The 22,967-nt window shown below is 37.2% G+C and overlaps 1 pseudogene; it reads right to left on the bottom strand.

Annotated features, from left to right (window-relative positions):
- Positions 1–21,238: 21,238 nt before the first annotated feature.
- On the bottom strand, positions 21,239–22,219 carry LOC149225209 (DNA replication licensing factor MCM7 pseudogene; annotated as a pseudogene).
- Between the last annotated feature and the right edge of the window lie 748 nt (positions 22,220–22,967).

Below are 22,967 nucleotides of genomic sequence, written 5' to 3'. Positions count from 1 at the left end.
AAACAACTCACATGCCCATAGTTATTTTCCTGTGTCAAGCTCGTTAATAAATGAAACAGATCCCCCTCTAATTTATTTGAGTCTTTGACTAGATCTTGTAAATGTTGGGTCGAGTCTTTCATCTGATCTCTTAAAGGAACCTTCATTACATCCGCCTATTAGTAACCGATAGTCTACTTAGGCAGAAAAAATGAAGCTTTGGCGGCATGTGCCCCTGCAGGATATGACTGGGGGGCATTAAAACTTATTTCAAGCATAATTTACTCTATGTTTCAAGCTTGTGTAAAAATGAAACAAACTAATCTCAAGCATAATTTTTCTCTGTTTCATGCTTGTGTAAAAATGAAACCACTTTCAAGCATAGTTTTTCTTTATTTCAAGCTTGTGTAAAAAAGAAACCAATTTCAACCATAGTTTTTCTCATGTTTCAATCTTGTGTAAAAATGAAGCCACACATACTTTATCCCTTGTGATTGCCACTTTTTACTAGCCTATTTTTGCAGGATGAGCCTTGGTTTTCTCATTCCATAGTCACTATCTGATTGGCCGATCATTCACTTTCACTTGGTGTTTTACCCTTTTCTGAGGAATCATTGTGATGAGTGGTCTTATTAGCTTGCCTCTTAACCTCTACATGTTTTGTGTAGTTCCATCTTAACCGGAACCAATTGTTACCCTTTATACCACTTGTTCCTCCAGGAGAAGTCTTCTTTAAGATTTTTTTAGACTCCCAAAACATGAAAATATTGTTGAGTACACTTGTTTCTTCCAAACTCGTAAAAGTAAATGAAATGACGTCTACCCTATATAAGTTTACCCCTTTTAAGGACCAAGTAGACTAGTTATGAAAAACTATACTTTGGTCAGTCATGGCTAAAATAGTTATCTCTTGCATTATTTTACCCTTTTCCGAGCTTGAGATACTAAATTTATGAAAAATGACATTTTGGAGTTTACTTAAGTTTTTCTCTTGACTCCCTAAACGTGAAAAACGCCGAGCTTCACTTTCTCTAGACTTGTTAAAACTTTACATTCAAAGAACTACATGAGTTTTTCTTTTTGCCTCTTTTTAAACTCTTAAAATATGAAAAGTATTCAAGTGTAACAACCATGGTGAAAATTCCATGTAATAAAAGTTAATAAAGGAAAAAAAACAACCATCGTTGACGGGACACTTATTCCAAGTTGAATGTTGGGCAAGGCATCCTAGTGTGGGTGTTCATTTGGTTATTAATGGGTAAGGAAATTGGCAATGGCAATGGCTAAGGCTTTGGAAAGGCAAAATGACATTTTTGGCACATTTATTTATGAAAATAATGGAAATGAGGAGAAAAGGGAGTTGAAAGGTCATAGTTTGCATGTGAGGAGGAAAATAATGGAAAATGAAGAAAATAGAGGCCTCATTCATAAAAGGGCTTCTGAGGATCAGTGCACAGACTTTTATCAGTTCAGTTTTGGAGCTCTCTCATTATTCTCTCTCTCTCTCACATACTCTTGGATACTTAGAGTTTTCTTGGAGCACTCTTGGAGGATGTGGCACACTTGGATTTTTGGAGCAAGAAGGCAAAGGAAGAGTAGGAAAGCATAAGAGGACATCAGGATCAACAACTACAATGGGTTTTTCTTGCAGGTACCAAGTTGCATGTATGTTTTCTTCACTAGTTTTGGCATGCATGGCATATGCATGTGGTTTATTGGTCATGATTTTTCATTGGCATGGAGGATGGCTGGGATTGACAGTTTATTTTCCTAGCCTTGCCATTTCCTGGATAGCCATGGTGATTGTGGATTTATTTCCTTGTTTTGTTTGGTTGGTTCTCATGTTTCCTTAGCTTGGGTTTAGTTACTAGTCTTAGAATCCCTGGTTGGAAAAATGCTCTAGAAGCCTTGTAATAGCTTGGGTTGAGTTATTAGGCCTGAAGCCTTGGTTGGACAAACTCTTTGGAAGCCCTTGGTGGGTTGAGTTACTAGTCTTGGAAGCCCTGGTTGGACAAACGCTCTGGAAGCCCAAAATAAGTTGTGGGTTGAGTTACTATTCTTGGAAGCCTTGGTTGGACAAATGTTGTGGAGCCCTGGAAGCCTTGGATAGAGACCAATCTAATGATGGTTTTGTGATGTTCGACCATGAGGTTGAATCACTGTTTGATGGGTTGAGGTGGATGGCCTCAGGAAGCCCTGTATCGTTTTGGATTGATGTGTTCTATGAGATCCCACATTCATGCTTAGAATATGGCATAAGTGTGAATGACTGAAGAGAGATTTGGGTCAACCATTCTATGGTCGGGTGGAACGTGGAAGTCCCATCCCGAGTTTGGATTTTGCATCATCAATATGAGGTTATTTCTCCTTGTATTTCTATGAGTATTATACTGGTTTATGTGTGGATTATATGGCTATGGTTTCCTTTGTATTTCTGTTGTTATCATGTTGGTTATTTATACGTTTTCTGGCAGTAGCTATGTATGGCTCTCATTATGTTCCTACTTGTAAATGAATGAACAATGTATCTATGACCCAATGGATGAAATGGTAGTTAATTTGTTGAGGCATCAATGCTTCTCAATGATTCTCAACTAAGTATGAGACCCCTATGCTTAGATATGTTATTTACTCCTGTAGATTACATATTTGTGATATGTTTGATGAAATGCTTATCATGGCTAGTAGGGGTCCAATCAAGGTATTGTTCAAGTAAGTGTATTTGTACTTACATTTCCCTGTTATCTTACTGTTCTGAAGGTTTCATTAAATTCTAGGCAGTGACCTAGGCTCTGGGCCTAAAAAAGTGGCTCAAATCCCGGGGACGTTGGCACAACACTGAGAAAAATAGTCCCTGGATGCTGGCATGCCTTGTCATGAGAGCGTCCAGAGCCTCCTGGACGCTGGTAGGCCTATAGCATGGGAGCATCTGGGGGTCAAGTGGTCCAAAATCTCAGTGGGACCCAGGGGCTGGTTGGAAGAAAGGTTGGGATGGTTCCTGAGGGTCCTAATGTTGATGTTGAAGGTCTGTATGGTGTGTTTCTATTGGTTCCACTTCCTTAATGTAACTTAGGAGGTTGAATCATATCATAGTGGCCTCTCATCGCATGTTTACCCTGGTTGGCCGGTTACTTGGGTAGATGTGGGAGGAGGGTCTTACATCAAGTTACCCTTATATTGGACTTGTCAAATTAAATAATATAATACTCGTCAATCATGATGAGACCGAACCACTCCTTCCTAGAGTTCGTTAAAAATACTCCGAAGGATGAGCTTCCAGGACAAGCATATGTTATCCTCCTCAAGCTTGCGTAAAAATAAAGTGGTACTTGTCAGTAATGGTGGGGGAAAATAGGAAAGAAACATTTAATTTTTTAATGTGGAAAGGCAGTTTGTCATTCTTGAACATGACACCCTATCACTTTTGTGTTTAGGTTAGGAAATCCATTTGTCTGTTAGTTGACCACACCTCATTGAAAGTCTTCAAACTAGTTTTTGGTTTAATTTTTAAGTCAAGTGTTGTTAAGTCGAAATATTGTGTCGCAAATATGTTCAAGAGAAGTCCAACCTCAGTAAAAATTACATTTCAAATCATAGCCTCCAATTTCATCATCCATCATTGAGTCAGTCCTAAATTACTCTTAAAACTTGTTCTTCAAAACTTGACATGAGTTTCGTCTCGTAGGCCCTCCTGCGATGGATCACTTCCTATCAACTTTAGCTCATTATATAGGAAGTTGATCTAGAAACCTCCTTTAGTACCTTGGAGCCTGCATGCCTCAATGACAGGTTTCTCGCTTTCAACGACATGTTCTCATTATTGACCTTCGATCAAATGATTCTATGAGTGTTCGACTTCAAGACATCTATTCACACTTCATAGATTGTACTGGAGTACCTTGAGAACTATTGTCATTATTGGTGGTTTCTCTCACACCTGTTAACAATTCACATCATTTCCTGGTAATCAGGTGGTTTCTACCATGTTCGACTTCAAGACATTCACTTGCATCTTTAGATTCATACTTTGGATTGATAGAGATGAAAACCAAGACCCTTGATCTAGTTTCATCTATCCAGGATGTGTGGAGTTTTTTAAATATTCATGATTGAAATATAGATCCATATTTGATGGTTGCGTCCATATTGAGTCTATTATTGAGATGGATCTTTGTACATTTCCATACTTGTTCTTTAATAAATTTATACTCTAAGTATGGGAATGCCTACCTCAATGATGATTATATGAATATATTGTATTGTAATCCTTGATTGTTTGTTTCAGGTCTCCAACCAGTTGGTCTCTAATGTAAACTTTTGCATGATAAAGCACTTCAGTCCACAAACACTTTTTTTGACTTTGCACTTTAGGGGCTAATATGTTACACGACATTTTGTTGCCATTAGGAAAATGGTCACAAATCCGTATCTCTCACTATCTCATGAACTCTTGCAAAAAATCCCCTACAATGTTGGAAGCAAAACCATTATGAAAATAATAAGAATCTTGGATTACATTGCTTAAAAACCTAATTTCAAGCACTGTCGCACTTTTCCTAGTCATTACCTATTCAAATGCAATTTTGGTCATTATGGCCTCCACAATCCTGCACTCTCTCTTCCATTAAAAAATGCAATAGCCTTTTAACATAGGTAAAAATAAAAAGCAATTTCTAGAAGCCTTGTTGGGGAATATTATACCAACAAGAAGGATTCAAGCCCCTACATATTTAGGCCTCATCCCATGGTTCATGAATCTATTCCCTATTGTTGGGTAATTTAATTGACTGTTAAATTACTTGCATTTATATGTCAATCCAGGTATGTGAGCTTGCGAAGTACACTGCACCGTATGTGCTAGGAGATTAGCTCTCAATATTTATGCATAACTGAAATGAATTGGAAACTTCGAAAGGAGTTTAGATTCTTTAATATAAACTATGAAAGCACTAAGTTTTCTTGAAAGGAAATTATTGTTAAAATAAATAAATTAATTAAATTAAATTAAATGAAAAAATAAATATTGATCTAAGAAAACATGAGATTTTACCCTATGAAAGCATGGATATTTTGTTCTAAAACTTACAAACTTTAATCTATGGAATCATGAAATTTATAATCTAAGAAAGCATAAACATTTAATCTATGGAAAGTATGAGTTTTTAATCTATGATAAGCATAAAAAGTTAATCTATGTAAAACAAACCACTTATGAGAATATGAAAGAAATGGAAAGCATCTATAATATTCTCACAGATCTCCAGGGGGCCCTCCTGAGGACTACAAGGTGTTGAAAACTCAGATCAAGAGAAGAGATTTAAATCACCAATTTCATTCAGAGTTGCGCCATATTAAAAAAAATTACATTCAATGAAAAAAATAGAGTTCTTCTCCTTCAATAAGCAACAACAATTACAAATTAAGATCATCCTTGACATCTCTAATCTTCATCCCTCCTCTCATCAAAGAGACTGCAATTTATAGAATTTTGAGACAATTAACAAACTCATAATTTTCTTGCTTGAGTTTTGGTCATGAGATCAAATCAAATCAAATTTCATGGATTTTTGGATCAAAGATCAGCCCAGATCTGATCAAACTTATCTCTATGCCACGAATTTGCTAAAGAACAACTCGTTCAGGCCTTTTTGTTGACTATGCATTAAATGAAAAATTGAAAAACCGTATATCCACGTAATCTGCAAAATAAGGCTCCAAAGAACTTCGAAAATCTCTCAAATGGTAATGAATTTGAGAAAAATGCTCATTGACAACCTAATTGGCATGTGTTGAACAATATATATATATATATATATATATATATATATATATATATATATATATATATATATATATATATATATATATATATAGACACACACACACACACACACACACACACATATATATGTGTTTTAATTTGCTCAGAAAACATGTTTGAAGTTGACTAGTCAAAACTGTTGCGCTTTTCCCTTGATTTGATGCTGGAGGTCCACACGTGCGAGCTGGGTGGAATTTGACCAATAAAAATCCATTGGAGCTTTTAGAAGCCAAGTCCAAGTGTCAGATTTTCTTCTACAGTGGTGTTACTACCTCAACCATGGAGATAACTATAGAAACTTGACAAAAATGCAACGACTTGAACTTGCTAAACTGTCATTAGTAAAACCATGCAAAATTCTTCTTAGTTCATTAAAAATAATGGAAATAATAATAATAAACCATGTAAACACGTATGTGAGAATTTGGTGCATTTATGAATAAATATGGTTAAAAATGATGACAATGGGTGAATGGAATGATGCAAAAATGGATGGTTTCATCAACAAAGTTATGACAAATTGGAGGCCCAACACCTCTCATTATAAAATCCTAATCCCCATATTTGTGGATCTGATCCTTAGGAAGAGGATCTCAAACCTCTTCCTCTTGGCCTATAAATTCAATATAGACAATAGGGGAAGGGGTTGACTTTTGGATGTAAACTTGTGTTGTTAATTCGAGGTTGGAAGCTTGCCACTTAAAGGAGGATTGGAAACTATTAGAAGAAGATTTTCCAACATCAAGGCTAGGTCGTATCTCTCCTTGTCATTCAGTTATAATACAAAAGAGTATTTCTTTCTCACTATATTGTCCATTGGATATGATATATTGAATGTTTACTTTCATTGTCCATTGGTTATGATATTAGGTACTAGTGTCATTGATCACTAGTATGGGTCATATTGAATAACTTGTATATCATATGCCTTTGATCCTTTGTTTGTTATTGTGTTTGCAAGTCTGGATTATGAGCATTGGGAAGCTGCATCAAATCATAGCAAAGATCTTCATCAGGCATTTCGTTTGAAAGGTATGGATTTCATATTCCGTTACTCCTACTTATGTTTTGATAGAATGAGCCTAGGGAAAGATTTACCAGTTTGTTTGTTGGTTACGAGATTCAGTTATTGAGTCTAGGGAGATCTTATCTTGTTCGGAAGACAAGATTTGTCCACCTAACACAAATTTGTGATAGGGAGGAAGCAAATCACGATTGCAATTCACAGTGGTAAGAGGGTGAGTCCCACTATGTTATGCACATGTTATTTGTGATAGGAGAGTCGTAATTTGGGAAGTGAGGTCGATTTTGATCTTGCGCTTTTGTCAAACGCTCTAACCCCTTTGGTTGCATTCGCACTATCCAACTATGTTCCTTTGATCACATTTTGATAGTTTCTATTGCGTGCATCATCATAGTATTCATCATATCCACATATGTTATATTGTAGTGCATTTAACAACATTTTCATCGCATTTTTTTAATGGAATTTGACTCTTATGACATCACATTATGTTTTACCGCAATCTTCACCAGAGTTGTGATTGGCTTGTTTCTTATCGCACCATTTTAATATTGATCGCGTGCGTTTACCATATCTCCCATCACAACCTTTGACAAAATCTCCATCGCAATGTCTTCACATAGTTTACATCTTAGCACATATTTCAAAGTAAACTTGATTGCAACACTTTAATATAGTTAACATCTGAGTGCATGCTTTTAACATAGTTCCCCATCACATCACTTTATGATTGTCTTCGTTGCGTGCCTTGATCGCATGTATTATGTTGGGTGTGTGTGATATTCTTTCCACAACTAGCCCCATGCGCGGACCCAATGATAGAGGGGTAGACCTACCCATGGTTTTGTGCATGGGTTTTTGCACATGGTTTTGGGCATGATGATTTTCTGCCCGTGGTATTTTGTAGATTCAGTCAAAGGAACTACGGTTATGTTCTAATCCAGGGTTAATGGACTGGGGTTTATAAATTCTTCATCATGTATACATATGTATTGCAATATTGAAAGGAATATAATGAAAAATCAATCTGGTAGTCTTGATTTTGGGATCCAAGGGAAAATCTCTTTGTATATTTATTTTATGTTCTCACCATTGTTTATTTTTCTGTTTGAAGAATTTGTTTGCAGGTAGTTTTTGTACAAGGTTAAAACCTACATATTCTTCCATCGCATGTGTTCTCATAACCTTTCAGCGCATGCATTAGACATAGTCTTTCATTGCAGTACAACCTTTAATGTAGTTTCCCATCGCATCGCATTATTACAACTCTTCATCGCAACACTTTATTATTCTTCTATCACTTTCCATCACTGTCTTTAACATAATCTAAATTGTAATGTTTACCATAGTTGCGATTGGCTTGTTTCTCAACTCTTTATCATAGTCTTTGTCTTAATGCATTGCATTAATATAGCCTTTATCACACTACACGGTCTTATATCATAGCACATTATCATAATATTCTTTCACATCTTTATCTTTAGCACTTTATCATTGTCTTCATTGCATTCTTCCAACACCAAGGCTTCATTGCATTCTTTATTATGGTCTTCATCACACCATTTCCTCTACCATTATTGTTGCTTCAGCAACAAATGCAGATCAACTTCGATTCCTTAATGATTTGTGTGAGGCAACTCCACCATTACAAGACCCTTTGGTGCACCGACAAAAATGTGTTAGTATAATTTGCGTATATAATATCATGACCATCGATGAGAACATTCTTCCTAGTTTGGTTTTTTTTTTATGTCCATTAATTATGTTCGGGATTGACCAATATTATGATGGACCAATCATTTGACAAAGATAAAACCATATGCTAAATGTCGATATATCACACAATCTAGATGGATCATAAAAAAAAAGACGCCTTTAAACAATGTCGTTCCATTGAAAGGAACCAATTCATCACACATTAGTTCAACCTGGTCATTTGTCTTCACTCAGGATCTTTTATATCTTGTTATAGAATATGCCACAAGTCCCACTAAAATAATTGCAACCAATTAAAGACATGCCAAGAATCTTTCCCAAGAGTTTGTATGGTTTGAGTTGGTGACAAATCCTCTATTGCACATAAAATAAAAGCTCTTAAAACCCAGTCAAACGGGACAATTCCCACTTGATTATGAGACTAAATCATTTCATCATTCATTGAGATTCCAAGGCTATCATTCGACAATGCTACAACGTATGCTGTTGAGAAACAATACTTGAGTAACTCTTCCTTTTCCATACCATGATACTTGCCCTGCAATTATTCCCATTGTTGCAATTTTTATTACTGCGGGTAGAAATGATAATGCACAAGGTGTTCCACTCAACCATTATGAATAACTTCCAATAGTTAAACAAGTTATCTGAAGAAGTTGAGGTTGAGGTAAAGGCTTCAATAAGAATCCCATAACGTGTGGAATCACAATTCCTTCAAACATAGGTATTTCTCTTTATATGACTAGAATATAATACAATGTAGCTTCTGCAGATCACCAATCCCACGATCCTCCATTCCAGTAGTGCTTGCTCCTTGGAAAGAGATATTTGATAAAATCATAAGAGTATTTTCTCCACCTAGAACTGAAGAAGCACCATAAAAAATTTCCCACTAATAGCCTCCTTCGATAAGTCTTCATAATTTTGGGGATAAATTACTTGAAAATAGACCAATGATACTAATAACTCAAATGTTGGGCATAAAAGGGTCAATCTCCTCTCTATTTCATAGTCAATAGTTACTTTATTACCCAAAGGATGACAAGATCCCGTTTCATCAAAATAGTTTGGATACTATGCAAAAGTCTTAGCCCACTTTTTATGATCATAGTACTCATTGCTTGGAGCATCTCCATCACAACCTTATGATGATCTAGGATCACCATTCTTTTATCTTTCGAACAACCATTAGGACCCACAAAATCCAAAATATAGGTAACTTCAAAGTTATTTTATGAGAAATTCTTCAACTCTAATAGAGCCACCAGTTTGCTATCAAGATATCCCTTCATATTAAGTTTATCTAGCGGCACCTGTAAGCCATAACCAAGAAACACTATGAGCCTAGAAGCATATCCACCTTGCTTATTCACAAAGTTCAACTTGACCAATCATATTTCCAAAATTTAGGATTAACATTTTCAGCAAAAGGTATCTTGCACAACTTTTCGTGGTGACATGAGTCAATTGTAATGTGAGAGCTAAACATGTGTACAAAGGGAGATCAATACAAAATGCACACTTTGAAGATTCAATCTTGAATGCATAAACTACCTTTTACCTGAAACCAATGCAACATTCAATCATATAAATTAATTTAATGAATGAACATGGCATTGATTTGCAAGGCAGTTTCTACCATGATGGTGCCATTACTGTGATTGAAAATTACCATGAAATTATCATGAGGATTCAAGCTTGAAGATGCAAATTAGGGAATAAGAACGAAGGTTAAGTATAGCCATAAATTTCACTTGTGTAACACAAGATTCATTTCTATAGTTTGCATTGAATACCATGGGAGTAAAAAGCTTTAAATATGTGTTCATGAAGCAACACCTCCAAAACCCTAATACATTCATAAAAATGAGAACCAAGAGGATCAAGGTGGATATATGCAATATGCATCGTGAAAGCATGAGAAACCATAGGGTTTGATGACAAATGGGTCATTTAAGGACTTTGACCAAATCAAGACATAAGCATTCCTGTTAAAACCTTGAAAAGCATAGGGGAACCCAAAATTTATTGTATTTCGTTAGACCTGTCACTTCCATTTTCTTTGGTAAAGTTACTGCATGTTCCACTTGAATCATATTACTCTAGCAAGAACCGAGTAGTTGCAGGGCTAGATGGGGAATAATTCTTCTTCAACACACTTACTTTCTCTATGTTAAATTAAAGAGCATTCAAATTTACGAGATGTTGTAGGTGTTTTGCTTAATGGCAATAACATGCATGTGGAAACATTTTCTGCAAATTTCTTTGTTCACTTAATACCTTCAATTGACATCTATTGGTGGAGCTATGGGCTTTGGATTTTGAATTGGATATATAACTAGAAGGGATGTCATGCACTATGGATCTATATATGAGTAAATAACTGTTGGAATGTGAACAATTGTGAGGGACATTGGACAACACAAGGTGTTCCAACTCAACAATGGATGCAAAGGTTTCATGTTGGTCATGGGTTAACACTCCTACCACTTCATATTCTACTCAACCGCTCTATAATCCAACACATGCACTGAGAGGTGAGAGGCATAGATTATTTGTTAGATGTGGAAACCTTTCTATTTCTTCTTTCTTGTTCATGATGTTTGAAAAATATCCATCATTGCATCGTATGGGAGTCCACTATGGCTATGGGGTTCTTGATCGAGACGCATGGGCTCTTGGTCTCTTAATTGTAGCTATCGATATCAACAATCGTGAATCTGTAGCTAGACACAAAACCTCTGGCAGTAGTGAAAGCGCCACCCGACTTTGTGCCAATGATAAATCCTAGCTATGGGCCCTTCATGACACATTCTATATCTCAGCTCCAACTCCTCAAGTCAATAATTAGGGAAGAACTCTGATATATCCACAAGTCCATGATTAGAAGCTAGTGGACAGTATCAATAAGTACGTCTATGATATTTGAGAGTCCATTTTCAAGGGCCAAAGAATTATGTAGTGCATAACGTTTTGCTTCATGCACTTGTGCCTCCAAAATAATACAGGAATCCCAACCCTCAATTTATCTAGTTATTCATACAAATACAACATTAACCAACACATCTGAGTGATGCCCCAACCCTGAAAACATAATAGCAAGTAGTGGTTCTTGATCCACGCCCTTCTCAAAATAACCATTAGAGGAAATTTCAGCGCAAAAATGGCCCCCTAAAGAAAAAATAAAATAATAGTTAAAATAGTAAATGAGGAGTTACATATATAAATAAAAATATCACAATATATGAACGTGGTCGAGATTTGTAGTGTGCGTGCGAGAAAGATGAGCCGAAACTGACCGCTCATTTATGTCCAGGGTTTCTTTTGGTTGAAGTCCTGTTTGCGCTCACGACGGAGTCAGAGGAGACCATACACAACGACGTGTTCTTTTTAACATGTCTAGGGTTTTACTGTGATGGATCGGCATATTACTGGTGGAATGGATGGATTAGTGGATATAAACTTGGATTCGTGAGATATTCTTACATTATTTTGTATAGAACCCATGTCTCAAAACCTGGAAATGGCTAGAATTACAAATGACACTCTGGTCAGGACGATGCCATCTTTAGATGTCAAGATGGAGGTAGACAATACACCTGGAAATTAGTTAGGTGGACAGTTGGAGTTGGATGGTCGTTTTGGCGGATTTAGAGCGGCGAGTGACAAGAAAACCTGGCAAACTCTCTTGACCCTAGGGCTTCATGGGTAAGTGGTATTGTACAAAACCTTTCTTTCGCTACTGAGGAGGTTTTCCCCATCTGGTGCCGGGAGTCCCTAGATATGTAGCTGAAAATATTGGACTGACAGGGTGTTAGAAGATAATGTCATCAGTTTCATTCTCTTTGATTGAAATGCTGGTTTCTCTAACTCTATCTCACGACAACCTTCTAATAGTGGGTTTTCAACACCATTGGATGTAAATTCTCTAAGTTTGGTGGTTTTGAGTTAAGAACCCCTTCCATGGTCAGGGATTACTGCTGAAGGAGTCAGGTGGGTTGTCTGGCTGGGTAATTCCGTCAAGGATCTCAACACGGGCGGCATTATTCTCCTAAATGGGGGTTTCAATGGAATGACATTGCAAAGTACTATTCCCAAGGCGCTTTAGACTGCCGACCCAAACAGGGTGAAATTGGGGTATCTGACCCAAATTTCTCCTCAATTATGGTAACAGAGGGTGGGGGTCAAGAACAATTTGTCTATACAGTTGATTTCCCCACAAGAATCAAGCCAAATGTTGGAAATGGTGGCCTAAATATTTCGTTGTAGGATCCTGACAATCCATCAAATGTCCTGGATCAAATTTCCATTGAATCTCTACTTGAGTCGGGAAGGGTTGATGGTGCAGTAGGGTCGAACGTATCTGAATGGAAACCTCAGAAAATAGAAGAAATGGAAATGTACCATGCAAAAGGTTTAAGACCACAACTTGGTTTTGGGAGATGACATTCAGACGAATGAGATCATGGAGACGATCGAAGATATGCTGGTTGGTAGAGTTAAGGGATAGTTCTATAAGGCGGAAACCCTTGAGGATTTGATGTAGGATACATGGGAAAATAATCATGCCAAAAATGTGGAGGTTAGTATACTTGTTTGTGGATGGTTATGCTCCATTTCAAGTCATCAAAGGTAGCTTCTTGGGTGTTGGGAAGAATTGCAGCCATCGCTCCTTCCTTGTTCTTCTTAAATGTTGGAGTCTGCTTTTTAACGCTCACCATGAATGATTGGAAGCTATCCTAGTTTGGGCAAATCTCCTGGGTCTCCCACCTCATTTATGGACATAAGACGCTTTTAGGGCCATTGGTAATAAACTGGGTGAATTCCTTGAGGCATATATGTCATTCAAGACTTCCAAGATTAGGAAGATCACGAGAGTTTTGGTGAATCTTGACTCAAGGGAAGGAATATTCATATACATCAATCTCAATCACAGCGGTGTGAACTTTTTGCATACTAATGATTATAAAGAGCTACCCTTTCACTGCCATCAATGCCATCAGGTGGAGCATGTGGTCCACAACTGTATGCTGGGAAATCGGGCAGAAAAGGGCTAGGGTAGCATTTCTGTGGGAAACTTTGAGTCAGATGAGCCACTGGGGAGTCTGATGGAAGTTGGGGATGGTCCTCCCTTGGATCGATTAGACCTGGCTATGAAGCAAACCTATGCATAGGCGGGTCTAGACAATGGAGAAAATGTCGACGAGAAGAACAACACTATTGAAGCGCATGAGGTGCATGCAACTACGTCTATGGTTCCATGGCCCTCCTCCCCAGTGGGTACCTATACACATTCCTTTCACTCATCTTCTTCTGAAATGCATGTTTTTTATTTAAATTTAGGGTCAATGCATGGCCTTTCCAGGCCCTCGCCTGGTCATGAATTCTCACCTTCCACTGTTTCAAATCATCTAGAAAAACACACTTATGACACCACAAACAATATTGTTGTTTCTTCCATCCCTTTGAACACAACTTAGGAATTTTCAATTCCTCAGAATTCAATGGATCCTCATTATAATCTTCGACCCATACGACCTAAGGGCAAACTTTATTCCAACCATGGTGGTCTCGGTTATCCCCCAAAATTACAATATAACACATTCACTAAGGGTCGAAAGTCTCATATATCAAAGGCATAGATGAAGGCTAAATTGGACATTGCTGAAGCCAAGCAAAACACACTTATTTTGGCACTTAGAGAATTGCAACCCTTGATGCAGTGACCTCATGATTGCTATCTCCTTTAGGTGTTTAGCTAGTAACCCCAAAAAAATAGCCCTTAGGAGACTGGTGTGTTCTTCAAACCTGAATATATTAATGCTCCAGGAAACCCTGGGCAATGGTGATAAAATATACAACATTATTTCTTCTATGTTATTGATTTTTTTTTTTTTTTGCTTTGCGTCTGATGTGAAAGGTCGTTTTAGGCGATTAGAGTTGGGTTTTAATTAAAAGTTGATAGGAATCTATGGTTCTTGGGGCTCAAATTTATTTCTTTCTGCTGATATTTTCTCAGCCAAACTTAATAGGACACTCACTATGATTGAAATATACGACCAATGCCATGATAGAGCTCTTTTCTGGAACATTGTGTTGGAAATATATTTTCTTAAGTGTGATAACCTCATTTTGGGTGGGGACCTAATTTTTCATTAGGCGCGGCTGAGGTATGGGGTCCCCAAGCCCTGCCGAATTCCATGGCAAATTTATTCCTTCGAAAATTAATTGACTCTCACCTCATTGATGTCGATTTGACCAAATACAAACCAACCTAGAGAAATAGGAGGATTGGTGAAGCCTCGGTGGAAAAGAGACTTGACTGGTTTCTCCTGGCAGATGGACTGGTTAATTCCCTTACACTCTTTCATCAATGGATTGACACAGGGGGATATCAGAACATCATCCAATCTTCTTGGAACTTAAAGGGGGATTACAAAAATTGGGTTGTCCATTTAAATTCAACTCTTCATGGTTTAAAGTAGAGAGCTATATGCAACTGGTCGAAGACACTTGTTCCCCTTTTCACTCTTGATTGCGGGCTTTCTTCGGCTCATCAATTGGTGGAAAACTTGAAGAAGGTAAAACATGCCATGATTCAATGTGTCTGTCAAAAAAATGCTAGGGGAGGAGGATGAGCTAAAATCCATTAAACAGTCTATGGAAAAACTTGAATCCTCGGATAGTGGTGGATATGAGACTTTAGAAGCTAAACAAAAAATCATGCGACTTGAGGCAAGTAAAAAAAAATACTGGTTGAATGAGAAGAACTGTGGAGATTGAAGAGTAGTGCTGACTGGCTCAAAAGTGGCAATGAAAATACAAAGTTTTTCCAGAATTATGGAAAAGGTGCAAAACCTCCAATACTATATGGGAAATGCAGAAGTCAGATGGGGGGAAGGGTACTACCTTCGCGGGAAGAACCACTTTAAAAACCTCTTCAAATACCCTAAGGAGACCACTATCACTAAAACTATTAGAATGACTCAATTTTTTCTTAGATTTTCTAGTGAGGAGGAAAATAAGTCTCTTATGGAGCCCATCACTGTGGGGGAGTTGGAAAATGTATTAAAAGGAATGCAAAAATAAAAGAGACTGGGTTCGGATGGTTGGAATGTGGGATTTTTTGGATTTTTTGAGTTATTAGGGGACAATCTGCTCAAGGTTGTGGAAAATTCCCGTTAGAATGGTAGAATTTATGACCCCATTAACTCAAATTTTATTACTTTAATTCCAAAGACAGATGATACACAATCCTTTGATGAGTACATACCATCTTACTATGCAATTACACATATAAAATCATCACAACAATTATTGTTTTGCGTCTTCGCTCCATTATGTCTATGCATGTATCCAAGGAATTGGTTTTCTCGAAGGACGATAGATCCATGAGGTTATCGGTGTTGCTTAATAAGTATTACACAGTATAAAGTTGAGGAAACTCAAAGGGATTATTTCAAAAATTAATCTGTCAAAATAATACGACAGAGTAAACTAGGTCTTCCTTCAGCTGATTCTCACCCATCTTGGCTTTGAAATACCCTTCATCAATTGGGTAATGAGTTGTGTGACCTCGAACTCTTTTGATGTTCTGATAAATGGTGAAACTTTGCCCTTTTTCCATGCTCAGCGAGGACTTAGAAAATGATGTCCTTTATCTCCACTCATTTTTTTATTAGCAACAGAAGGTTTAAGCGGATTGTTACATGATGCTAAGAGAAGGGGAGACCTAAATGGGATTGAAGTGACAAATAATCTATTCATCACTCATTTACTGTTTATGGATGACATTCTTATTTTTTGCAATGGTTCTAGACATGATATAAAAGCAGTAAAAGACACATCGGACCGTTTTCAAAAAGCTCTTGGTATGCAGATAAATGTGCGAAAATCCACCATTACTTACTTGGGTGTGTCTAGAGGTGAAATCAAAAGGGTTGTGAACACCTTCCCATATAACATTAGGAACATTCAAGAAAGACCTTAGCCTTGTTTCAAAATCCCTTGCTACAAAGGTTGGTTAGTTCCTATTATCCACAAACAGTCTATGGACCTCTGTTGTATACAAGAAATATATTTTCCCTATGTCATGGATGATTAGGTGAGACTACCTAACAAGAGCTTTGAAAATACTTTTATCATCTGAAAACAACACTTGAAGTGAGAGTAAAAGAAACACTAATATTAAAGAATCAATACTTACGAGATAACCTCTAGGAAACAACAGTGAAGTGACAACGATTACAAATAAGCTTCTAAAGGAACAACATCTGCAAATCAATATTTTAACTATCAATATTATATTTACTCAAAAGAAACAAATGATTTATAACTAATCTAATAGATACATGAAATAAATGATTGATGAAAGGAGATAAAATGCGAACTTAATAATGCAAATGAAGGCAACACCTCATCCAAGAGTGGGCTTGAACTACCAGAGTCAGACTTCCATGTAGAAAGGATCAGATCAACAGATTAATTCTCAATAGAGAAGATTTTTTATTAAAAACTTTGCATTATACTATGGGAACGATTACGGTGAGCGCCTTTTAGCAAGTCTATCTGATAGATGAAAAATTTACAAAAGCTCTTCTTCGGGACACATGCCCTCTGTTTTTATACTGCAGTTAAGGGAGATAAAATAGTAAATTATTCTAACAAAGAGAGATCCTGAGAATCTTCTCGTTTTTAGTTACAAATAGACTATCGCCCAGACAAGAAAATCAAGGCTTTGTCCGTAACAATTTTTCTTAAATAAGAGTCAACCTGGCTTGATCTACTACGTTTAGTTGGAAACAAAATCACACTATCCCGATTTACCACGAACAATTGGAAACAACATCAAGTATCGACTGCCCTTGATATGTTGCAAAATCCTTGTTCATAATGAACATTCAACTATGAATTATTAGCACTTTTATGATCAAAATAATAAATTTAGAAGATAAAATAATAAAAGAAAACTAGTTCCTTCTAAGTCCTGTATTATGCGAATTAATATATCATAAAGATGAGAAAAAGACAAGAAAACAACATTAAAACTAAATAATAGGATAAGGAAATCATGACAATTGTGAGGCCCAACATCACCTCCTAACTGCCCAACATCACCCCCTAACTGACCTTTTTTCATGTTCTCATGCAAATAAACAATTAACACGAAGGGAAGTTAAGGAGTAGGCTCCACAAGGTTCTTCTCCTCTGAGCCTGAATCCACTCCTATTTTTAATTTCCTGAAAAGCCACATACTTACCTGCTTCTAACAATCGATAATCAGACAGATAGTAAAGTTGAGGAAACCAAATCATAGGGCACCTGTATCTGCATCCCATTCATTTAATTCCATATTCTAATACAACATTAACATAGTCGTGTACTCTGGAAATAACTTGCTGAAAATTGTATATGCCAAAAGGTTCCCTATTTTTAATTTCTCTAGATGAAACTTGATATATTAATTTAGCTCCACTAATAGTCTCATTCTTTATATATTTCAGTTATTCTTATATTGATTTTAATACCGTGTCATGAATCTTCTCAAGTAAGGAAACAACACCAAGCTTCTCTACAAAGGCATTGTGGCGGAGAAATGTAGCGAAGGGATTCTCTAGCTCACCTTTGGCCCATAAATCAAGATTATGTTCATTTCACTGAACGATGTGATAAGATTTCTCCCAATTTATTTGATTAAGTGCAAACAATATAAAATCCTGAAGCTGGACATCTCCAACAAATGGAACAATATTTTCATTTAAATGTTCCGACAAAAGGAAGTTACGCATGTACATAGGAGATACCTCGTTTTCTCGTCCTGCTTATGAAAAACAACGTTGAAACCCAGAACACTGGGCTACATTGTATAGCCTTAACTCTGAGTAGAAAATATTGTTAAGTTAGGAATATAGCCTAATTACGTGTTGGAGACCTACATGCCAGGTTATCTGGAATAATAGAACAAATTTCATCCTTTTGCTTTGTGACCTTATGAATACGTTCCTGCAATACCTGAATTTCTTCATGGAATCTCTTAGCTTTGCATGTGTTTCATGTTTTGTTATTGTTAACGCCTGAAATCGTTGGAACAACTTTTGAGATTCCCCTTGAGGCACTATTTCTCCCTGATATTTGGTTATAATCTCTTTATGCTCTGCCAAGGTTTTGTTCAACACCCTTATTTCATCATCTACAATTAATGGAGTGTAAGGAGACACAACATCAATTTACACTCCTCTTTCAATAAGGACAAGTGCATCGTCAATTTGGGTCTCTTCTTCGATGAAAACAAGTGCAGGACCAATTTGAACTTCTACTTCAGTGGAAACATGTTCAAAATCAGTTTGAACTTTTGCTTCAGTGGAAACAAGTGAAAGATCAGTCTGAGTTTCGACATTTTGTACCTTAAAAACTTCCTTCCCATCATTAGTTCCAATTTGTTCTACAACTTTCTTCTCGGAATCTCATAAGACTGTCTGCTAGTTTGTAACCATTTTCTCAACTGTTTTGCTTTCCTTTGTAACCTATCGTTTTCTTTCCTCAGTGTAATAATTTCCTTGAGAAGTTTACTTTTTGTTTTATTCTTCACAACTATTGTACTTCTAGCTTTTTGAGCAAGATTTCTGGCCAAAACTATTGAAGTAATAGTAGGAGAAACATAAGTTGTTACTCCATAATCTTTGATAGTAATCTTTTGGGCATATTCAACCACTAGGGCATCAATAGGTAAGTTACAAAATTCCATTATTACTCTGTTGATCAAAGGTTCTGAGGAAATGTTAACTAGAAGATTAATTTGAGGTCCACTTGTTATGGCTGAAGGAGCAACATTAAGCCCTTGGCTTACATCAATCAAATCATTAGAAGGAAATTGTGGAGCCATATCTTTTGGAGAAGAGGGTTCTAGTACAATGGCAATAGAATCCATGGAGTGCTCTTGAGTTGAAATAGCTTTAGAATCAACAAATGGCTCTAAAATGATAATGGTTGGGGATCCAACAAAAGGAGTTGCAACTAGAGAATTAGGTAAAGCATCTTGATTAGAATTAAGAGGGCTACCTATATGAGTTGTAGGCTCCTCTATTGCGGTAGGTGTTAGTTCCCCTAGGTTCATTATTTCTAATAAATTTTCCAATCCTTCCAATGCTTGAGCCACCTTTAGTTCATGTTCTTCCTAGCCTAGATTCATTTGTTCAGTGGCTAATTAATCCCAAGCCACATTTTCTTCAGGGGTTTTCTATTGTGTTCCTTCATCATAAGAAATTTCTTATATTAAATTTTATTTCAGGAGGGTTTAAGTTGTCTCTGATGTAATTTAACTAATCTGGTAGATCTTCTCCTCTTTTTGGGCAAAGAGGCCAAAATTGATGCCACCGGTGTTTCTGCTCTACTAAGTTTACGAGGAGTCAAAATTTCAAGTTGCATAGCTTCTTGTGAGGAATATCCTATCATAGAGGTTTTATTTTGATCGATTTCACGACCTTTCTCTGCCTGCTCATTATCAACGAAAATAGTTCCAGGTGTTTCAACAATTCCTTCACTTCCTAAGGGAATTTCTTACTCATCCCTAGGGTTCCCTAAAATTCCTTCCCAATTCTGTTGTATTTGATTCAAATTCCTCACAACTATTAATTTAATAAGTTCGTGATGGCTGACAACTGAGACTTGATCTTAAGACCTGGTTAATCTACACGCAATTTCATGTAAGAGAGAATACATAAAATAACGAAGATTCAAGACTACCTTCTGTCTAAGATGTGCCATTAACTTAATGTGACGACCTCGAACTACATCATACCTTCCATCACAAGTGATGTGTTGCTGAAAAATAGCTTCTATCTCTTTCCAAATTTCTGGAAGTGAATTAGGGTTATACCCTTTTCCTTTCTTAACTAGTTCTTCCCCTGGATTTGAAAATAGAAGAGCCACATTTTGTAGCGAGGTGTGTGCTTCACACCATATCTCCCTTTCTGACGGGAGACCTGTTACCTCTACTACTATTTCTTCAATGACCTATATCTACACATTCTTCACCATCGTTGCTGTTGGACACCTAATCCTCAATGGGTTAGTGTGGAAGCCGAAAAGACAAAAAGAAGTCCAAGAGACTTTGGGATGTGGAACCCAACGGTCAAACCATGTACTATAAATGTATATGTTTTGTTAATAAAATGTACTCTCATGTTTTATCCTTCAGATTTTGTTGCTGCCCATGTGTGTTTAACATGGTATCAGAGCGGGTACCTTCCTAACCTGCTCAATCTCATATTTGAGCCACTTGTTTTGTGGTCTCTCTATGCATATTTGGAAAAGCGTTTCTGAGCGAGCGAGCATCTTGAACTGAGTTTTGTGATTTCTCCGGTTGACTGGTGAATAACATAATTCTCGCACTGTGTGCATACCATGCTGAACGCTACACTATTTGAACGCTGCACTGTCCTGTTGATCTGACATTTTGGATGCTTTGTCATCTATTTTTGAGTTGGGCTCTCTCCATACAATCTTCTTGCAAAAACGTTACATTTACCTGAGAGCTAATCTTGACAACGATCAATCCTTCACTTGATGCTGCACCTTATTATAGCATGATATAATGTTCCTATCCGCCATGGCAAGTGGACCAGGCATTTTCAGACCAGCTTCAACCTGCATTCGTTCATATGCTGACAACATTTCATAGCTCAGTTGGTGCATTGGAATTAGTGTTGAAGACTGGATTGTCTTGCTATTCTCCGGGCGTTCAAAACTGGACAGCAGAGAGCAGCGTATGGAGCTTGCTGCAAACAGAGAGAGCAATGGAACGTTGCTACCAAGTCCACCAATCCTGCTCGCATCGCTCGAAATCCTGTATAAGGAATAGGAAGAAATATTCTAGAGATTTGCACTAGGTCACCCGGCCCAACCTTCCTCGTAAGTTCTCCTCTTATGTGTACTGTCATTGATCTAGGTATATGCCCTTTGGGCACATGCTCTGAGAACTCCTGAATTTTAGCCTCTTGAAACTTCAAGAACTTTGAAACTCCCAATTGCAGAATGAGGTTGCCCTTTGCATTATTTGTCCTACAACGATTTGATGGGCATTCAAAAAGTGGCATGAAACTACGAGATGTGACTTGTTGATATATTTCAAATCCGCATTCCTCACAAGTGTAGACAGCGACCTGCATCAATGGCTTGACATCTGAACAGCGAGTAACAATACCAACAACTTTGACAAGTTGTCCGATGTGGCAGGCCTTCACTTCCCTCAGTGTGAAAGCCTTCTGTTTTGCAAAGCCGTTAATATGAACTTCAAAGAAACGCTTGATCTCTGGTGGCATCTTTTGAAAAGGGTCTACATTGTCTGCATTTTCACCCGCTTCTTCCAATCTCTGTCTCATTAGAATATCATAATCGTCGTCCCTTGCAATAACTTCAGTGGGTTCGGGCAACAATTCATCTATTGCTTCCGCAAAAATGCCGACGTACCGATGAGTATTTGTTCTTACTCTATCCAAGAACTCCTCATCCAACCCCTTGTAGCTGCTGATGTCATCGAGTTCAATATCAACAGAACGGATTTTCCTATTTGCAACATCTTGCAGCAGATCCATGTACTTCGTAACTCCATTCTCCGCTACAAAATTCTTCAAGAAGTCTTTGCAGAACTCTTTGTTGGCTTTGAAGTCTGGACCAGGCATTTTCAGACTAGCTTCAACAATGCAAAAACCCTAAATCGATACAAATAAGCTTGTTTCATCAGTATCACATCATCTACATTGTATGCATATATCTTGTATCGCCGAATCAAGTACTCCAGCGTCTTGTGAGAATGTGCAAGAAGTAGATATCCAGACAGTAAATGCAAGAATGTGGCAATAGATTTATCTAGTTTTGCATTGTATTCTCTATTTTGAAACTCTTGGTCTATCTGTAGGCTTTTTGAATTGAACAAAGTTTTCTTAAATGTAGCAAAGGATCTCAATTGTGGAGAGCTCATCAAGCCCTCTAAGAGCAATATCATAAATGCTTTCCAAACGAATCTGTGCTGCTTCAGTGGGATTGAAAAGAATTGATGGCCGCGTGAAAGGCCTCTTTTTCAAATCCTCAACTTGCACATGGGTGGAGGAAATAGTTTTAAGTTGTGATTCCAGAGAAGTTGCCATAGCTGCGGTTCCAGAAAAGTCCCCTCGAGCTGGAACTTTGGCGGCTGCGAAAAAAATAGCAAGGTCTTACTTCCTCTTGCACCTAGATTGTATCCTTAAAAAAAAAAAAGGGGGGCGAGTTCAACTCTAATGCGGGGATAATTTTTCATGAAGATAAATGAGCTACTGGTTGCTATTATTAAACCTTCAAATCAGTGGGACGAAATTAATGAAGTTTTGGTGCAGATTTAATAGAGGACAATTTTATGAAGTTTACTATCATTCCCTTGGCATAGCAGGCAAT

This window comes from Pinus tabuliformis, chromosome J (genome assembly GCF_031772625.1).
Source record: "Pinus tabuliformis cultivar Carrire ecotype Pingquan chromosome J, CPIR1, whole genome shotgun sequence".
Classification (NCBI taxonomy): domain Eukaryota; kingdom Viridiplantae; phylum Streptophyta; class Pinopsida; order Pinales; family Pinaceae; genus Pinus; species Pinus tabuliformis.
The sequence above is the reverse complement of the archived record's forward strand: the minus strand, read 5'-3'. Positions and strand labels throughout refer to the sequence as shown.